The sequence below is a fragment of the Hydra vulgaris genome, chromosome 03, assembly GCF_038396675.1.
Source record: "Hydra vulgaris chromosome 03, alternate assembly HydraT2T_AEP".
Taxonomy (NCBI): Eukaryota; Metazoa; Cnidaria; class Hydrozoa; order Anthoathecata; family Hydridae; genus Hydra; species Hydra vulgaris.
In genome coordinates this window covers 62821901-62838435 of record NC_088922.1, presented here as the reverse complement: position 1 = coordinate 62838435, position 16535 = coordinate 62821901, and positions in this window count along the sequence as shown.

Below are 16535 nucleotides of genomic sequence, written 5' to 3'. Positions count from 1 at the left end.
CAAAGTAATTTTTTATTGAAGTTTTTTTTAATTACTTTTGCAAATCTATTTTCCAAACTAAATTTGATGGAGTTGTGTCAAAAATTATTGCTGCAATATTATTTTTGTTTTTAAGCCTTTACAGCATCTATGGTTGCTGTTGCCTTATTTCAATTAGTTGTATCGGAGTCTTGGACGCACACAACAACTTTCCTTCAGGTGTATTTGGTTATTCTATTACCACAATCGCCAGGCGTTCTATTTTTTTATTTTTATCAGATACCCTTAAATGAAAAAGTATCGTCATATATAAAAGGAGAATCCCCATAATAGAAAAGTATGTGGCTGAACGGAATGTTTCCTTAGTCTTATTTGAAACTTGTTGCCATATTTTATTCTGGGACTTGCTTGTTATACTTTTTGAGATAGAAAATTCATCGAAATTGCGGCCTAAGGCTTCTGCTACAGCTAAAATGATTCCAGATTTTTCTAAGTTCGATGGATTCAACCTATTAGCCATTATAGAAACTTATAGGTGTTCTAATATCTTATTTTTGTTACTGTCTAGTAATAACACTTTCTTCCTTTTTTTTTAATGATTTGTTTTCAACATCATATTCTGATATCTAAGTACGTTAGATTTATCTTAATGTTAAATTTACTTTTAAATAGGTTTTATTTTCTCTGATTCATTTCTTTTTACTTTAATAGTATTGCTTTTATCTAATGTACCCAGAAATTGCTTTTTTTAAGGTGGTACCAAAGCAATGACAACTTTTTTAAGCAAAATTGTAAAAACATCAATAGACTTTGGTTTTCTTTCATAATGAATAACAAAATGTTTAAAATACTTATAAACTTTTTAATGACGATGTCATTAACTATGCTCATAATTAGTGTTATTTTACCCCCAAAACTACTAATTATTTATTAAATACAACTAACCCAAAATTGTTCAAACAGTTTAAAAAATTGATGAACTCCAATGCGCCTAAAATGTTTGCTATGAAACAGAATTTTTTTTAAACTTTTTTTTTAAATATGCCAGGTTCACATATTTAAACTTTGAAATGTAAAAGTTTTAGTTCGGGACTGAAACATAATACAAATGAGTTTTTCTTTTTTTTTAAATAACTAAAATTTTGCTTCATAGACCTCATTCCTAATATTTTCATCTTTAAACCTGCAAAATTTCGGCTCATCTAATTCTAATTTATTTATTTCTGGAAAAAAGTAAAACAAGTTTTATAAAATAATATATTGTAATAGGTTGGCGGAAAAGTTTCGCGCATTTTTGTTCATAAGGCTAACTTATTGATTTATGCATAAAATTTACTCAAACAAAAAACAAAAAGCAACTAGTAGTCGAAGTAGTCGCCTCCCGAATCGATGCAATTCGACCTCATTTCCGACAACATGTAGATTCCAGAACGATAAAACTCTTGGCGCTTCGAACCAAAGAAACTTTAAAGATTTTCCTCAATTTCATTCACATTTCGGAAATTCTTGCCTCTCAAAAAATGCTCCATTGACCAGAATAAGTGATAGTCACTCGGTGCCAAGTCCGGACTACAAGGCAGGTGCTCCAAAACCTCCCAACCGACGACTTCCAACCAATTCTTCGTGATCTGTGCTGTGTGAGACTTTGCGTTGTCGTGCAACAAAATGACCGGAATTCGTCAATTTCGCAACTTCTGCTTGACTCGATCCAAGATCGGGAAATATAGTGCGGCCGTCATTGATTGACCCTTCTCAAGCAACTCCTAGTGAACGATGCCTCGACGATGCCAATAAGTGATCAGCATTCGCTTGTTTTTTCGAAAATCCTTGACTGGAGTGGAGGAAGACGGTTGACCCGGTGATCACCATTTATTGCCCCGGTGTGGATTGTCAAAGGCCACCCATCTCTCATCACAAGTCACAATTTGTTCCAAGTCCAGCTGGTCATTGCGGTAACGTTCAAACAATCGATTGCAAGCATCGAAGCGTTTCTTCTTTTGAGCATCGGTCAACTCGTACGGAACTTATTTGGACTTCATGCATTTTTTTCCGGCCTTGTGCAAAATGTCCTCAATTGTTGAGTGGTGACAATTAAACAAGTCGGCCAACATTCGGCAACTCATTGACGGATCTTCTTCAATTCTGTTGATGACTGCTTGGCGATTGACTTCGTTTTGACGCCTAGACCTCCGCATGTCGGTTAATCTGTCTCCTTTACGGAATATCTTGAACCAGTCTTGTGCTGTACGAATTGACATTGTTCCGTCCCCATAGGTCTCACAAATGTTTTGGGCAGCTTCAGAAGCGTTCAAATTCAATATAAATCAAAAATTGAGCAAAACAAACGTTTTTCTTCTCAACTAAGTTCCACCTCGAGACAACTAAAGACAAATTATATATCAATAGATGTGCAAGAAATAGGGCTATCAGATAGTTAAAAAAAATCAAAAAATTTGTCAAGAAAAAAGTGACAGCCAATTTCTATTAATTAAAAATCTACTTATTAATTAAAAAATAATATATTGTAAATAAAAGGTAATATAAGCTATTTAATACCAGCCATAACCTTATGCTTCTCTTTTTTCAACTTTCTCTTTATCTTTATACCCTTTTCTCATGGCTCTGACGTTTTTATGTCTTTTAACAATCTTCTGTAATACAGTATTCTGTATACCTTTTAATCGTCTTCAGTATTATGTTCTATAACAATCTATTGTATCAATTGTTTGACACGGTGGATATCTTTTGATATTTTCTGCATTTTCTGTTCTGCAGTTCATTAAAGTTGTTCTGCAGTTCATCAAATAGTTCATTTTAATCAATTCGGCTTGTACCGCGATGATGGCCTAATAATAATGCAAAAAAATCAGGGCCTAAACTTGACGAAGTCAGAAAAAATATTATAGAAATTTCCAAAAACATTGGCTTCCAAATTGAGATAAACATTAATTTTTAAATTGTGAATTTTCTTAATGTCACGTTTAACCTCGTGGAAAATTCTTATAGGCCTTATAAAAAACCTAATGATGAATTACCGTATATTAATATAAATTCGAATCATCCCCCTCAAATCATAAAACCAATTCCTATTTCAATTAACAATAGACTTAATCAAAACTCCTCTAATAAAAATATTTTTAACTCTTCCAAACGCGTGTATGAAAATGCTTTTAAAAAAAGCGGATTTAAAAACTTCGAGCTAAAACTTGAAACAAATATTGCAAAAAAGCGAAATAGAAATATAATTTGGTTCAACCCTCTGTACAGCAAAAATGTTTCAACAAGCATTGGAAAAGCGTTTTTAAAATTAGTTGACAAACATTTCCCTCCCTTTAATAAATTGCACAAAATTTTTAACAGAAACACTATAAGTAAGCTATAGCTGTACAAAAAATATTGAAAGAATTATAAAAGGCCATAATTTTGCATTGATTATTAAAAATGAATTTCTCAACAAACAAAAAAATACTAAAAATTGTTAATGCAAGCAAAAACTTGACTGCCCTATGAATGGCAAATGCTTATCAAAAAATATTATTTACAAATGCATTGTTTCCTCACAAAACAACCCTGATAAGCATTATATTGGCTTAACCGAGGGTAAATGGCAAAGACATTATGCCAATCACAAACAATCTTTTAAACATAAAATATAATCAAAAGAGATTATGCTGTCTAAATATATTTGGCAACTAAAAGAAAAAAATTTTAATTTTAAATTAAACTGGTTTATCATAAAAACTGTGCCTGCCTATAACAACATTTCCAAAAAATGTATACTATGTTTACAAGAAAAATTTGAAATTATTACTCATTTAGATCAAGAAATTTTACTGAATAAAAAATCAGAATTAATTTCTAAATGCATACATGAAAATAAGTTCCTTTTAAGAAATTATAAAAACAAATGACCAGTCCAAATTTATCCTAATACTGAAGAATTCTTTTTATGATTTTTAATTATCTAATATAGTTGATGCAACTTCCTGGTTGCAAAATACTACAGTTATTACATAATTAATTATAACAATTTCCAACTTCCTGTGATATTATTTTTCTATAATATGAAAAAATTTTTATGTTCAGACATTCTTCCTGATGAAACCTGATGGTGAAACACAGTGTTGAAGTAATCAAAAATTATTGTTATTGTATTAATGTTTGAAGACGGCTAAATTAACTAGGCTCTCTCAGGTCTAATTTTTGAATTCAACTATAATATCAAAATTTAAATATTGTTTTAAAAGTTAAAGATGTTAACTTGCATAAGGTTTTGGTGATGTTCAGTAAGAGGTATATGTTTTAAATAACAAATATATTTTATTCAAGAAGTTGTTGGGTTTTTTTAAGACTTTCTTACTTTATTTAGTTTTCAGTTTTATAATTTGTAAATAAAACTATCATCATACAAGATGAAGTCCATAATTAATAAACTGGATCAAGTCATTATTATTTAAAATACAACAAAAAGTAGTTATAGTAGATATCATTTTATCATGGCAAAATGTTGTGAGTGGTGTAGCCTAAGAATCGGTGTTAGGTCTATCATGGATTATACAGATCGGTTAGTTTAAAACTTTTAACAAAGCTTTCAAACATAAAGCTTAATTTCTAGTTATAAATAATTATTTCTTAAAGCTATTTTTGTGCGTACATCCAACATCGTTTTGAGTTTGCTGTTTAAGTATGAAATCCGTACATTTAAAAAGACAATGAAAATGTGTTATTAAGTTTATATCTGAAAATGTGTACTTGAAATACTTGAAAATGTGTTATTAAGTTTATATCTGAAAATATGTAATTAAGTTTATATCTGAAATTAGATACCATATGAAAACAGCTAATCAAACTCAGTTAATATGAACATTCACATTCACCAAAAGAAGAAAGTGATTTAATTTGCTATGGGTAGTGGTTTGGTAGTGTTGTAGTGATAGTGTCGCCTCATAAATGAGAAGTTCAATCCCCACCACCTCACTGGTAGTATTGCACTCAACTTGTTTCTTTACACTGCATAATTGTTTATCAAGTTTATGTTTCTAAGTTTAACTTCATGTTGTAGAGTTAAAATAGGGTTGTAATCACAATTATGGTAGCCTCTTCGACTGTAATAGCATTCCTGGCCTGAGGAGGTGAATAAACGTTAAAAACTTTTCACCAAACTAAAAATATCTTTATTGTATTGCACTGTTTATGTTGAATCCACCTAAATTTGTTGTATGGACCAGCTACTGAGAGAACCAATTCAAAGAAAAGTTTATAGTTTATGGATCCAACAGATTAAATGTTGGATTACTGAATAATTTAATGCAGTAACGAATGAAATGAATTTTAATGCAGTAACGCCTTTAATGCAGTAACGAATGAAATGAATTTAAAAAAGCCATTTAAATAGTTAACTGTGTTGCTTTTTACTTTGCGTTTACTCCGCTCATATTGAGTCGAAAAATGGATCCACGTACCTTTTTATTAAACGTTTTTTGGTTTTAATTTTGGGGTTTTGAAAATATTGTTATCTAGATTACTCATTGTATTTTCTTAAAAACAAATATTTATGACATTTGTTACGTTCGCTAATTTAATTTAAAAAGAATCATTTTAAGCCGATTCTCTAGACAGGGTTTTAACAAATCAGTGAATTAAAAACATTACTAATAATGTGTGTGTGACATTTTCATAAATAGTCTAAAGCATATAAAAATCTTTAATAGCACCTCAAAAATACTTTTATCTTAAAGATAAACTTGTGAATGTTAAATAGTATGTTAAAAAGACACTGGAGTGACTAAGCTTGAAAACAAAAAATGCCAAAAGCGCTGACTTGCTTACCCAAAACATGAAGACAATGATTTATTTATTTTTAGGGTAAAATAAAGTCTTTTTTTGATATATTACAAGTTTTATTCAATCATTTCTTAGTGTCGACCATAAAAAATTAACATACAAAAAAAAAGACAGCAGTTTTAGTTGAAATTGTTGAACATCAAAAATTATTGAACATCTAAATATTAATACGCTTATGAATATTATTATTATTAGTGCGCATAGTTACACATAATTTCGTCTATCGTTCGTATTGTTACTTACGGTTCTGTATTCTGTATAATACACTATTTCTTAGTTTTTAAGTAGTTTCTAAACTTTTTTTATGCGCGGTTTTATTTTCCATGCGGTCTTTCGAGTAAGGTAGCTAGCGAATTAGATCTAATGTACTTTTATTCTCAAGAAGAATTGATGTTGCTCATTGTTAAAAATAAAAATTTAAATAATCGTTTGTTTGTTGTTGGTTTTTTTTATTTTTCTAATTTTTATTGCCTGTTTTCATTTTTTAAAATAAGTTAGAAATAAAAGGTCTGGTACTATCTAAGTATGAATACTGTAATTTATCTAATCTTCTAAATATGAATACTGTAAATTAATAGTGTTAGTGTCGTTTCACTTTCTTTTTAATAAAGAACTTTTTAGGCTTTTCTAAAAGCGTTTCTTTACTCCACGTGGTCTTTCAAGCAAGATCTTCCAGCCGATTAGAGCTGATAAATTTTTAGTTTCAAGTGGAATTGAAATTGTTGTTCATTGTTTAAAAACTAAAATTTGTTTTTTGTTCGTTGTTCTTATTTTTCTGTTGTTTTTTTAGAAGAAGTTAAAACTAAAATGACTGGTAATATAGTTTTTTTTAGTACAATGTTTCTTTTTTAGTAAAGTGTTTCAGTTTTGTCTTCAGTCTTTTTAGATCATTTTAAGCAAGCATTGTTTTATTTTTTAGAGCATTTAGAAGGAGCTGAAGGCCTTTTTAGTAAGTATATAGTGTATAGTAGTTTATTTATAGTTTATATTAGTAACATAGTTATAATGGTTTATTTATAGTATATATTAGTTTATATAGTATAGAGTAAATTATTATAGTTTATATTAGTAAGTTTATTTATAGATTATAGATTAGGACTAATGAGAATTAAAAAATTTTTTTAGACAGGCAAGCTGACAGCGACTTAAGTAAGTTTTATCATTTAGATATTATTTGCGTACAAATGTAGCATTAGCATTTTTATTGTATATAATTTTATCTAAATTTTTTTTTTAGACAGACAGATAAAACTCAGTAAGGACTTAGATTTTGTAGATTTAAAAGCTTCTTTTGAATATTCTTTTAAAGCATTGAATATGTTTTATATATTTTGATAAATTTTGTTATTTAAGTGTGGTAGCATCATCAGTTGGTGCAAATAGTAATGTATTTTATTTTATATTACAGCAAATAGTAATGCCTTTTATTTTATTTTAAAAAGAATCAAAAATATTGTTTATTTAAACATAATCATCAGTATAAAAGAGATAAGATAGATAAAATAGCTTTTTTATTTAATATTTTTTTATTTAGTTATAACTTCAGTTGCACCAGCCACAACAGGTAATTTAGTACATTTATTTTAATACACTTGAATAACATTTGCTACTTAACTTTTCAAGCAATAAATATTGTTTTTTTTAACGTTATCGTCAAGATTATATAAGTAAACATTTTATTTGATAATTTATTTTAGTTGCTTCTGGATCAACTTTAAATAATGGTAACTCATTAATTCATATTTTATTATAGATAAATGCAGATAAAAAATTGTAAGTTAGAAATTTCTGTAGATTTATAAGCAGTAAGCTTTTCTCTAAAGGTTCTTTCTATTTTTGGATTAAATCCACTATCACTACATTTGTTTTAAGTTTATATAATGTACTTTAATAATTTTGTCATTTTGGGGTTTGTTACTTTTCTGTTTTTTATTTAATAAAAAAAACAAGCAATAAATATCATTTTCATTTAGCTTCATCGACCTCATTATCCAGTAACTGAACAATTTTCTTTTGGTAGTTTTTCACATAGGTAAAACAATTTTAAACATTATAATAGCGTTATAATTTTTTTTTAGATTGTAATGAAGGTAGTAAGTAAGTTTGATTTTATTTTCTAGATTTTTATTTTCACTTTTTTTTTTAAATTAAATTAAAAATGTTTATTTAGGAACATTGACACACTAACATAATTTATTTATACAATATATTGTATACATAAATTATGTTAGTGTGTCAATGTTCCTAAAGAACAGAGCAACAAATTGGTAAAAACACTTGTCTAATTTTTTCTTTCTTCTCCCCAGTGTTACACCATCAGTCGGTTCACCAGGAAAAATTCTACCTGATGAACCTACTGATGGTGCAACACTGTGAAGAAGTAAGAAAAAATTAGATTAGTGTTTATACTAATATATATATATATATATATATATATATATATATATATATATATATATATATATATATTGTTGGTTAAGTTTCTTTTTTAATTTTTATTTTATTTCTTTTTTAATTTTTATTTTAATTTATTGTTGGTTAAGTTTATTTTTTATTTTGTTGACTTTTAATTTATTTTTTATATTTTAGTTCTCCTTCAAAGGCGAGTTGGTAAGTTAGGCATGCTGTTCTTAATTTAGTTTTTAATTTAGTATAAACTATTAAATATTTTGATAAAGTCTTTACAACTTTATTTTTTACTATTTTTTTAAATTTTTCTGATGTAAATGTACTTATGTTAAGTACGTATATACATGTACTTATGTAAAAAAAATTCAAATGTTTATATATTTACATTTTTTTTTCCATCTAGATGAATTGTCAAATGGCAAAGGTAAAATTTCATTTAAAATGTCTTATGTACGTGTTTTTATTTATCTTTTAGCAAGCAAGAAGAACATTTAAGTCAATTTTTTTTCTAGATAAAACACCAAACAGTAATTATAAGTTTTCAAATGCCATAATATTTGCTTAATTATAAGTAACACATTTTTTTAATTATAATTTAGCTCCATCATTTGAAATTTTAAAATTTACTTTAAAAAAATATACCAATTTTTATTTTTATTTTGAGAACTTACGTATGAAGACTATAAAGTCTTTTGGCAAAAGAAGCCCGGACCTTTGACCCATCGGTCATTTCAGAGGTGGGTTCAGTATGGGGGGACTGACCGCCCATTATTTATATCGGGAGCCCAACACCCCTCATACAGGGGTCGAAGGTCCGGCGGGATAATTAAAAACTTTCATGTTTACAATTAAAAAAATGTTATTTGTACACATGAAAGTTTTTGTGTATATATTTGTTTTTTGCAAATTTTATTTTTACTTTTGTGTACAGTGTGTATGAGTTTGTGTATCTATATATATATACATATATATATATATATATATATATATATATATATATATATATATATATATATATATATATATATATATATATATATATATATACTCATAAACATGTGTATATATACATACATATAAAAATTTTATTTTTGTAAATAACTTTTGCTCTCCTACAGTAAGTGTAGGGTAGATTATGATGAACATCATAAACGGAAATTGGATTATTTTCATATATAATTATGCTGGATCCAAAATTTTTGCGAATAATCAATTTTTAGCGATCTCTATTCATGATTCACTTAGATATTTAGACATCCGAAATTTTTTCTAAAAAACACAGAGATTTTAAAAAAGTAGCCAAAGTGCTCATATTACCCACACCACTTGGTAGTATGAGCATTTTAAATTAGGTCAAAAAAATAACATTAACTAAACTAAAAAATACTAATCTGACAATTAGAACTAAACTTTTTTTATTAAAAACATCTAATTTTTGGCATAAACTTAAATTTAAAAAAAAAGAGCCTAATACCTTTTACTTCTGTTTTTTAAATATATTTTGCTTTGCATAATTTATGGACAATTCCTTACTGTTGTATATTTAATGTTTGTTTTCTGGCCTTTTTTAGTTATATGTATATAGAAAACATGTCTGTTGATATTTACTGTAATGTGATCTTACTAACATCTTAAGCTATTTGCTAATGCTTTGCGTAATTGTTGTGATGTTACTGTTGTAATGATTTGTGTTGATAGACAACTTGACTTACCTTCCGGTTGATGTGTATCGTTAAAAATGGTTACAGGTAGTTTCACTAACTGCTTTTAATCATTCACTAAAAGCCAAGATAACATTTGATATTACTACAGTACAATTTTTATACCTCCTAATAATTTTTTTTTATCTTTAGTGTTATTATTTTCCTTTTTGAATGAGATTAGTTAAATTAGTTGGCTTTTGATTAAAAGATTTTGATTTCAAAACTGAACACTATTGTCAAAATGCTCTGGGTTAAGTAGTTTTTAAAGATCCGGTTTCTATTTTGTTCTTTTTTAATTTTTACTAACTTACTTTTCTATAACTTCCTGCTAATATGGAATCACGTAAGTTTTTAAATATGGTTAATCATACTCCGTATCGGTAATAACTATTTTTAATTATTTTAATATGGGTTTTTTTTACAATAGGCTATGATTGGCTCCTCGGTCCTGTAGATGGCGGCTGATATAACTGATTTTTAGAAGTGCCTTAAATGTAATTCAATTGTTTTCAATTGTCTTTAATTGTTTATAAAGAAAAATTTGTTTTAAGAAGGGTTTTTATTATTTATATATATATATATATATATATATATATATATATATATTTGTTACACATTTAATTACAGATCATGTAAATAAATTTGTTTAAAAAAAAAGTAAAAACAAGTTTAAATATACTTTTTACAACTGTTTTATATGGTTTTAACATCTGTTTTATAATCTTTTATAAAACAGATGTTAAAACCATATAAAACTAAGTAAAAAGAGATGTTAAAACCATATAAGCGCTGGGTAAAAAGAGTTGATTTTTTATTCACCCAGCATGAGCTGGGTGAATAAAAATCAATTCTTTTTACTCAGCGCTTTTAGACTAATTGCTTACCTTTATTTGAATACATTTATCAATTTTGCTCAAATTTGTATTCACGTAAAGCCTAACAATTACTTCAAAAATGTTGAGTAAAAGCAATCGCTTTCTTGAATAAAAGAATTTCTTTTCATACAAGTTGACAAGTTATATTAATAAGTTATATTAACATTCAAGTTAAGGAATAATTTTTATAAATATTAATTTGTTAAGCTTCACTCATCACTCTTAGAAAAATAAAGAACATTTTGAAAAAAATTAAAAACTACTCAGTTAAAAGTAAAATTAAGAGAAAGAAAAGGGAAAATTTATTTCGAATATTTTACCTAAACAATTTCCCGCAATTTTAAAATAAGACTTTGATTATCTATGCACATAATTCAAGTCATATTTTAACATAACATTTTGTTGTTATTTGCGCATATAGTGTCCGAACGTTCGAATTTAACTTAACTGTTTTCTGTATGTTTAATGAAGCTTAATGAAGGCTAACTGTATCTCTAATGAAGCTTACAATTTAGTTGAAGCCTAGAAAAATAAATGTGAGCAGAACTAGAAAAACATTATGATAAATTTATAATTCGTTAGAGAAAAAAAATAAAAACTTAATTGTTTTAGTAATTTATTTACTAAAACTTTTTTTTTTACTTTTTTTAATTACTAAATAAGACTTGGATGGATGCATGTAATTCAAGTCATATTTTAACAAAACGATTTTGTTGTGATTTGCGCATTTAATGTCCGAACATTGCAGAATAAATAGTTAACTGTATCTTTAATGTATCTAGCAGTTTTGTTTAACTAAGAAGCCAAGAAAAATTAAAGTAAGCACAACTAAAAAAGTAATAATGCATTTATATTTCATTAGAGAAAACAAATAAAAATGAAGTTAGTAATTATTTATTTACTAAAATCCCGTATTACGGGTTGCCTACTGCTAGTTAACTATAATTAAGATTTTTCAATGAAATTAAATGTGTTAAAAGCAATTTTTCTTTTAACTTTTGTGAATGCAAGTTTTGAGCGAATACCGCAGATGCTCTTAAGGTAATTACCCTCTTCAAAATTATCTTAGAAGTGAAATCTTATTGTCAAAATTGAAATTAAGCATATAATAGATCTTATTTAACGAAATTGATTTATAAAATTACAAGTGGTTATTTTGTCATGATAACCACCTAATATGGTGGATATAAGAAAATATGCTCATCGCACCTTTAAAAATTTATCAGATTCTTATTGAGTATTCAACATAAAACAATGATAAAAAGACAGTTTAATCTATGAAATCTGCAAGAAGCTTTTAAATCTGACTATTTGTTTCTATGTAGCACCACACGGATTGTGAAGATTTTTAAATAAGCGATGTTTTAGTGCTGAAACAGCAATATCTCTAAATCTGAAATGTGTTATAATTACCTTTTGGCAGATTGCATGCATCATATAAAAACACATCATTGTTGAAAGTTTGCTTAAAAACTGATTAATAGAAAATAAAACAACTGTGACGGAAGATTGTAAAATAGAAAATAGAAAAAAAAGACTTCAAATTAAAAAGAGAAAAAATAATTAAGAAATAAAAACTATATGTAAATTTAAGAGCAAAGTATATAAAAGCTACCAGCAGCATAATGAGTTCCTTGATTTTTGTTTTCCTTATCATTTTTGTTCATTTTATTGCCTCTGATTGTTTCTCTACGCAACTTTACGTAGAATTTATTTTTGTATGACGATTGATATTAACGTATTTTTATATTCTTTATTGCAGCCATTTATCATACATGTTCCTGGAATAATATTGATTTTTCAGAAGTCATCACTGATGCCCTTCTTCCAATATTAAAGTTTGTAAAAGCATCATATGTTGCAAATTCAAAAAATAACAATGAACAGAATTTATTTTTCGATACTTGGTAACGTTATCACGTTAAGACTCTCATTTTGGTTCTAAGTTTTTCCATGCATACATTTTGCAAATAATTCATTTGAGCTAAGTTCTTTATAAATAGGCTTTAGTAACTCAATAATATCACGTGGCAAACAAGGGCAAGGTTTATAGAGAGACGGTTAATTGGGATGTTTTCAATCAACATTGTGCTGGCACCAACTTTTTCCACTGTTTGGGCAATAGTTATAATATTTATTTTCTTAAGAGGTATTGGACTTGCGCATTTCATGAATAGAGTGATTTTTGGTTCTAACTGTAATTCCATAATAGTTTTGCAATCTGTCGATTGTTACATCAGTTAGCCTTTCTTTACCTCCTAGGTGCCTTTTCTTATTCAATTTTCTTAATCGTGTGCCAACTCTTTTTTGCACATGATCAACACATTCTAATTTTTAAACAATGTGTCACCATACACTCTTTCAGCAGATGAAAATGCCTTACTATCACCGTCACCACAAAATTTACTATCTCCGTCACCACAAAATTTTCAATAGATCGTTCAAAAATTGATTTTGCTCCAGCAACCTCCTTACTGGAAGATGAATCAGTATAGTTGAGGTTACTAAATTGAGTATTTTTAGCATTTTATTTGCATCAGGGTCTGTTTTTTTTCTTTGCCAATTAAATAACATTGCTTGCAATATTTGGATTAAATTTCACAATTTAAAACGTTTCTTGTAATCATAGGTATTGCAATATAAACACCGTTGTATGAGGAAAAACCTCAACGCTACCAAATACTATCACTAGAAATACTGTTATTTATTTAATTGGATTCATCAGTAGTATGTTAAGATGCCTTTATAACTTCAAGTGCAGCATCAGACATGGTTCTACTGTAATTGCTTTAACTTCAATAGCATTTTTTCGAACAATTTTAATGCAAGTGTTTTTAGTCGTTGGCAGTGGAAGATCCATAAGACAACATAATCTTAAGATCAGTATGGCCTTGTCTACATGAACGCATTTTATAAATTGGCTTTGTTTAATATCAAAACTCTACAACTTTCAGAACTACACTTCTTGGATGTTAAAAATTCATGATTGAATCCACATTTACAGAATATAATCAATGAGCTGGAAAGTCCAAATTTTTTTTGGTGCATTTTTAGCTAAATTAAGTCTACAAGTTTTACATTCAGGACAACTTAACAACTGAATAACAATGGAGAATAAAGCGCCATCAATTATCCTGTATCCACATGATCTTTTTTATTAAAAATTGCAGAAGTAATAATAAAATACATTTATTAAGCTCTGTGAATCTATTAGCAGAATTTGTTGAGTTTGCTTTATTTAAAGTATATTGATTTTGATGAAAACATCTTTTCTTTCTGTATTCAGTTGCAGATTTTACACGTTCTCTTTTTATTAAAAGTATAAGGGTTTAAACTATATAAACATATACAGATGCACTGATTTATATAACTTTAAGGTGACAATTCGTTTTAAAGAAACTTCTGGAAGAAATATATAAAAAATCCAGTTATTGCTTTTAATCTAACATATGTTTTGATTAATGGAAAATAGAAATACATTATAAACTTATTTCAAAGAGCTTTTTCTCAGAATCAAAATTTATATTTGGAAGAATTTCTTGGCCAAGTAAAAGTTTAATCGTTCCTATGGAGGTTATCAAGGGCGTTTTAAAAAGCAAGGTTCGAAAAAGTTTGCTTTACCCTATTTATATACTGAGTTTTAAAAATGATTTTCAGAATATGATTGTCTGATAAATTTTAAATAAAGCAAAGCAAAATTTTTTTTGAAAAATCACCTTATTTTAAAAGTTAAAAAATATAAGCCTAGTTTGCATTCTTAGTTTTTCGTGTTCTGCAAAATGTCACAAACTTACTAAAATATAAAATGCATTTTTTAGTATGAACTATGTTTAAAATTGTTCTTATAAGTCAACTAAACCTGTGGCTGTATTTAAATAGTTATGAAAAAATCCGTTATGTTTGAGCTATTGGTGACAAGTAAAAAAAAGTGTTTTTTTAATTTTGTGAAGCATTAAGTAATAATTAGCCCAACGCACTTAAAAAAAACAAGAAATAACTTAATAAAATTTAAGTTGAAATAATTTATACCTTTTTAAATTCCGTGTTTTCACGTTATTATGAGCCATATTTATTTGGGTTCGACATATATCTTTGCAGCATTGATTTCCTATTTTTCTCACATAAAACATATATGTATTTTTATTATTTTCTTATTGCATTTAAAAATATAATTAAACCTTTCAAATTACATTTAGGAAATATTTATAAAGAAGGGTTGAGATCAAAATATTTTTTTTAGTTTATTTTAAAGCATAAGTAACTATCTAACATTAGGAAAAATAAAATTTTTTTTAACTCTTTGGTTCCAAAATAAAGCTCTATGATATCTAAATTTTAATATCTAAAATTTGTATGCAAATTACGTTAATGAATAAGAATGCCTTTCTTAGGTCATAATTGTTTTTGGATTTTTGAAGATGGGCTTTATTGCATATAAATTTTAGAAAGTTGAAGTTTATGTTACGTTCGAACATTAAGCAAAGGAATATTAAAACATTTACTTGATATTTATTACAAGCATTTATTTTGAATAAAAGAGCTTTGAAATGAATTCAACAATCTTTAAAGTTTGTTAGACGTGTTAGATTAAAGTGTTGCTGATTAGGAGGACCTTATTGAACTTTTTTATAAATACCTTTTACAATATTTGCATAGTTCACATAACAAACGAGTAAAAAAGCTGTACTAACTAGCATGCCTATTTACAATGTTCAGTACATATAGCTTTCTATGAATTGACTTCAATTGTAGATATAATTTCCTACTTCATAATGCTTCAACTTTTCTAACAAAAAACAGTTTCATACACTTAATTGATCCATTTTTTTATATAGAAAATATTATGTTAGTTTCGAATATATGTATAAATGCTTTTTTTTATTTTTTCACTTTTTATAAAAAAATACTTAGATAGAAGAAGTCGGAAAAAGATGTTGAACGAGACAAGATAGCTTTTTTTTCAACAATAAAAAAAATTAATAATGGATTCAAAGGAAACTATATATATATATAACCTGGAAATATTTATATAACCTGAAACTATATATATATATATAACTACATATATATAACCTGGTGGTAAGTCATGCTATTTATGCTTGATGGAAAAATATCATATAATTTCATCCCTATTGCCTTTACTAAATAAGCGAAACAAACTTGCGTCTAAGTGTCGCCATGAAAACATATATATGATGAATAACTTTAATGTCATTAAAGAAGACACTCCACTGTATTTTTAATAAATTTTTTTGTCGTTGTTTTTTTTTTGAGATTCTGATGACCGCTATTTGCGTTAAACTCTGAGTAATGGTTTAAATAAATTGAGTGTTATAATTATTTTACTATATATATAAATTTTTTGCTATATATATATATATATATATATATATATATATATATATATATATATATATATATATATATATATATATATATATAGATATATATATATATATATATATATATATATACATATATATTCATATATATATATATATTCATATATATATATATATATATATATATATATATATATATATATATATATATATATATATATATTTATATATATGTATATATATAAATATGTATATATGATATATATTTGTATATGTTATATATGTATATATATATATTTATTTATATATATTTATTTATTTATGTATATATTTATATATATTTATACATATATATATATATATATATATATATATATATATAT